A 6,000-nucleotide genomic window follows, 5' to 3' on the forward strand; every position below is an offset into this window, starting at 1 on the left:
CAGCTGAGAGATAGCAGGTGTCAATGGAAACCAATTTAAAGCATCCAGAGCAAAGCAAGTTATTAACCCGCCTGCCAAAGAATTGTTACCCCCCTCCACACACACCCCCTCTCTCCTCTGTATTTTGGGTAGAGGAATGTGAAAGAGAGACAGAGAGAGACAGTTTAAGAAGCAGATTAGTTGTTTGACATTTTGCCTTTGTAAAACCAAAGCCTTCGCTGAGGAGGAAGAGATGGCAGCAGGACAGAGAGGGACAGAGAGGGACGGATGGAGAGACACACTTGTGTCCTTCGAATGGCATTTACATGTCTCAATGTTTGACACAAATCTCTGTCCATGCACAGACCAGAAATTCACCTCATGTAATAACTGTATCAGGAGTGATGGTCCACTGTCACATGGACCTTTTCAAAGACCTGCTAACAACTCAAACCAGAGGTCTGTTCATATTTGGTTAACTGTGTAATATTCTGTCCATTTTACATGTGTCCAAGCTGATCGTGTCTCTGGGCTTCAGCAAATCTACTCAGGATAAGTCAAGTATCAGATCAGCTGTTCTGTTACGTCAAGCCAACAAGCCAACAGGCCAACAGGCTAACATTAGTTCAACTAAAAGCATAAAACCCTGGGGTTTGAGACCACAGATGAAGCCACACCCGGACCACAGACCAGTCTCAGGCTGGCCCTCTCAGACAGGTTAGATATGAAAGCACCTCAGCGTGGTCGAGATCTCAGAGGAAAGGTTTCACTGAGGTGTTGACGTTGCATGGGGTCGTCTTTCAAGCCACAGAGTATATCGTCTGACAGACAGAATCATCATTCACATGCCTTTTTGTCATCAACATTAATATTGACAGATTTTCCCACTGTGCAATATCAAGCAAACCAGCGCCTCACAATCCCTGTAGAAGCCTTTAAATCTTCCAACAAAACAACAGCAGCATCAGCCAAGCCCATTTCATCCCCAACACTTTTTTGTTGTTGTTATTAACATGAATATCGACAGATTCTCACAGCGAGGTGCATCCAGCTCGCCAGCGGCCGCAGCCCCCTCATCCATTCTCCTATCCTCCCAGTGCACACATCATCTGTTTTGGGCTCCTGGGCGATACATCACTGTGGCGGGGCAGAGAAAAGCTCTTTAAGTTGCATAAACACAATGTCGCCCGGGCACCCACCGGCTGCCGGTGATGGATGGGACCGCACACAGAAAAGAGAGAGTGGGATTCTTCCAGGAGTTGATGATGGAGCAACACCAGCCCACTGTCATTACTCTCCACTTTTAATGTGTGACCAGACTGGGATGAAGAGGCTGAACTGAGCGAGAGAGACGTGGTCAGCCCCGAGTTTACAGCCCCACTGGGAAGTTTAACATGACCAGTGGAAAGGAACTGAGTATATTTTCTCAAGAACTCAACTACTCAAGTATTTCCATTTAATTCTAGTTTTTACTTTAACTCCAGTTACAGTTATGAAACCCAATAGAAACAGAATTTGGTTATTTTGTGAAATATTTAATTTTCTATTTATTTTCTTGCTACTTTCTGGTTCATGAAACTGGCTATTTGAAGTTATTTGGTTGATTTAAGTGTCTGTCACGTTTATTTTATTGTTTCTGGTCCAATCACACAGTAGTGAAATGCTATAGGAGGGAAGAAGCAAGTCCCGCCCTCTTCCAGGTAGCAAGTGCGGTAGCACACGCCCCGAGGTAGCGAGAGAAACATGCAAACGAGACAGAAAGGAGAAGTAAACGCTTGTCGGTTATTGGACATAAGTTAGTTTCAGCCATTTAAAGTATTGTGAAGGGTAAGTAAGTAAAGTGAAGGGACGCCTGCTGACGCGGGTTTACTGTGACTGGATCGTCTCGGTGAGTCATTTTCAGCTAAGCTAAAGTAGCTAATGGCGGTAGCCTGTGTTGCTTGCTAGCTAACGTGCTACATGCTAAATGCGATAGTTGCTGCTGTGCTATGTTAAAGCTCATTAACGCGGCGCGTATTTCACGGTTAGCATGAAGGAAGTGACGGTGAGCTGTAGCTGTGTCACTCAGTTTTGTAATGAATGTCATTACTGTTCTGGGTTGGTCAGAAACACTAGTGCTCAGTAAGAGTGTGAGAAAGGTTTAACTGTGGGAGGATAACATTATGACCGTTACCAAGATTTTAAGGTGTAAAAGATTTCTTATTGAAATTATTGCTAAAAAGAGCTACTGATCATAACTTCATGGTTAAAAGCTAAAAACAATTTGTAATTCATTTAACATGGATTAAATATGCTGTGTGTGGGTTGAAGCTGCTGCTGTTACAGAACTATATCAGAAATATAGTAAGTGTTTTCTGAAAATACAGATTTAATCTGAGATGTGGCCATAAACGATAGTATTTTATGACTGTAAATAGTATGGGGTTTATATTGTTATGCAGGCCAGGTTTTTTGACATCGCTGAAAACTGGAAATTGGATTTTCTCCCTGAAGAGGGAGACGATGCGCCACAGAGAGGGATCTCACTACTCAGCTAACGAATCAAAGCTTGCTCATGATGCTCGGTCATTATAAGCAGGTTAGCAGACAGCACTGTTCACTGGACACTGGTCATGCACTCGCAGGTGCCTGTGGTGATTTTTCAGGTGTCGGTATAAACTGGTTGTGTTTCCGCTGGATGTTGCAGCTTTAGTGCGTCAGGTTTTGCACAGTACCTGTTTCTGGTGCACGCCTGCAGTGATTCTGTGTTGTGTTAATAAAGTTCTGTCACATCTTGATTTTTTGGTCCTGATAAAAAAAAAAAACTAAGCCACAGATTTTGATAAAAAAGATAGTTGGACTTTACATTTTCCCAAGAAGGATCATTTTCATTTCCCTGACATTTTTTATGTGAAGGTTCTAATATTTATTGCACGTATATAAAAATGTGGTGTGTTATATTACTACTTCATTCAGTGAGTTTTTTAAAACAGTTCATTCTTCATAACTTTTCACTGGCTGTAATATAACATTCAGTCATTTTATTTCATAAGCAGATATTTGTACCATGTTCAGGATCTTCTGTCTCAGTGTGGAACCTGTGGAACCTGGTTCCTTCACTCAACACGCGTTTTCTGTGTGTCTGACCTCGATACCACAGCAGTGGATGGACTAAGGATGGAGGTTTGCAGCACGATGATCAACAGTGGGAAGATTACATTTCCTAATAAATGTCAAAACAGAGAAAACTCCTGACAGCTGGAAAAACAAACAAACAAACAAAAACATCTGTGTGGTTTAACGAGAAAATGCAAAGCAGAAAGAGAAGTGTGGTTGATGCTGAGTCTGGGTACAAATTTATCACCAGTGTTGTTTGTGTTATTTATCAGTGATCCAGAGGACTGTTTACAACAAGAAGGCTGTCAGCTAATTTGTTCTGAAGACTCCAACATAGTCACATCCAGCTCATGGTACTGATGTGCACAGATACAGATCCAGTTACTGTGTCTGCTCTGTGTGTGTCTGTTATGTGGGAACTTACTGTAGAGGAAGTTCCTGCCCCCTCCCAGCAGCACCTGAGGCGGTGGTCACACCTGTATTCAGAGCCCACAAAGGACCCGCACATGAGGTGAATACAAATTTCAGTTTGACTTTAACGCAGGTTCTGTTTTAGTGCTGTTTACTAGTTAACTGTCTTTGAAAAGTGCATCATGTGACTGTGAAGTCACAGGTGTAATGTGGTGCAGTGTCTCCACCATTTTATGTTTATGTCAGATAGGAGGACATGGTTCCATAAGTGTGGACTCTGGCTGAGGTTCTTCCAGGTCTGTTGCTGTCTGCTGCTAACTGGCTTAGAGACTCTGATGTTTTCCCCCACACAGGCTCAGGGGGTTTTACAAGGAGTATTACCAACAGACTGGTAAATACTGTGACTTCAGCTGGTGTTAGTGCAGCGTGAGGAGTGACACAGCTCACTGAAGGGACTGAAGTGGTGTCTGTCCTCATGTGGCTCTGAGGGACAGACGAAGTGAATGTGCTTTGGTGGTTTGTCTCCGTCCTCTGATCCAACCCACAGGAGCGTCTCCTGAAAGAGCGCCCCCTACAGTGGCAGGTGTTACAGGGCCTTCAGTGTTGTCATGGTTACAGTAATGTTGGTCCACCCTGGGAGGAGGCTCAGTAAACCTCAGGTTCATAAAAGTTAAGTTTTTATTTGTTTATTTTCAAATTTAAAAGTATAATTATCGTAAAAGATATGATTTGTACACAAACACACATCTTAGTAGTTCCACTTACTCAACCTATAATTCAGCTCTTTGTTAAATCGGCCTCGTTTCTAACAGCATTGCTTTTGTTTGTATGCAGTTAAATAGCTTTGCTGTTATTGTGTTTCCCTGTAGGTGGAGCTCTTCCTGTTGTTGGCTGAGAAATACCTTCAGTGTCCTCAGTGTCTTCTTGCTGGTGTGTTTGATAATGTGGACTGTGAGAAGCCCTGGCTGAGCCCTTCAGCTCCGTCACACATGAAACACCCATGGCATCATCCTGTTAAACAGCTGTCCCGCTTGGCCCTTCCAGCACAGGCAGTATTATATATGCAAATGCATCAGAGATGTTCACTGTGGAATGGCTGGCTGGGAAAGTAGAACTTGGCCTTTTCTTGCCTGAGTAATGCCGTTACGATTCACTGAAATACCTTTACCTCAGAACTTTTTCCCTTCAGAACACGCTGAAGCTTTTTTCCTCTTTGCCCTTATCAGCATTAAATATCAGAGTGAAGTTTGGCAGAAAAATTGAGTGAGGACTCTGCATGTTTCTGAAGTGAGTTCAGAAGTTTTTTTTTTTTTAGGGGCAACAAAGTAAAGCAGCAGAGCGGGTGTAAAGGGGAAACCAGGACAAAGTGAAAGCCCATTGGTATGCCAGCTTTCACAGCGTCTCGTTTAATGTGGGAGTCGGAGACACACTTGATCACCCAGCGGAGGAAAGCCTACACGGCGCTGTGTGCCAGCAGGCATATAATGTGTACACAACACACATGCTGATACACACACACACACAGGCCGAGCTGTGCTGCAGTCATTTCACTGTCACTTCAATGAAGGCAGCACAGATATGAGAGAGGTAACTTTATATGAAGGAACGAGTGAGAGAGGAAAGGCCAGCAGGTTCCTGTGGGTTTGTCTCTGTCACTGGAAGCTTCAGTGTTAATGTTGTTCTGTCTGTCCCCACAGACAGCAGCTGAAAGAATGGAAGACAAACAACGTCTCCTGACTGGGAGAGACACAGAAGGACAACACTTACACTTAGTGTATGTCTGAAACGTATGGACTACAGACATGGTCATGCATCGACTGCTTATAAACAAATAAAACTGTCAGTGAAATAAATGAATAAGCCGTCAGACATATATCCAAATAAATCAGTATCCATTAGAATACATATATATTTCTTATTTTAAAACTCTGTTCTATACGTTTGAATATAGTTTTGTTATAGAGTTCTTATTTAGAGGCTGACTTTTTTATTGGATGTGATGTTTTTTTCATCAGGCCTGGTCAGGCTCAGACTCGGGTCTGATCCGGTCCGGTCTGTCAGAAACCCAGCTCAGAATGACAGGAACCACAGTCTTGAGAAGAAACAACTTCATGTGTTTCGTGGATCAGATGAGGAGATGCTGGCGAGTCTCCCGTCTCATCATCAGGACCAACTGAGCTGATGAACCGATGAAGACTCCGGTTCGAGGTAAGAGGGGCACAGAATCCAAGCTGTTCAGTTTCTGGGGTTAAAGTTTGTGCTGTGTAGTGAAAGTTGTGTTGTTGTTGTTTTATTTTCGACTCTGGAAGCTGCTGTGGCTTTGTGTTTCCCTGGTGTCCTCACAGGGTTTTAAAGCCTGATGTGATGTTAGACGCCATTCAGGCGGCGCTGATCGTCACTGTCTGCAGGTAGAATGACGAACTGCAGGTCGTATCGGCGGTTAGTCTCTAACTCATTCCACAGCTTAACGGTTTATGGTTCAACTCCCGTGTCTGAGTGATGTGAAGTGGTTAT

This window comes from Toxotes jaculatrix, chromosome 3, assembly GCF_017976425.1.
Source record: "Toxotes jaculatrix isolate fToxJac2 chromosome 3, fToxJac2.pri, whole genome shotgun sequence".
Taxonomy (NCBI): Eukaryota; Metazoa; Chordata; class Actinopteri; family Toxotidae; genus Toxotes; species Toxotes jaculatrix.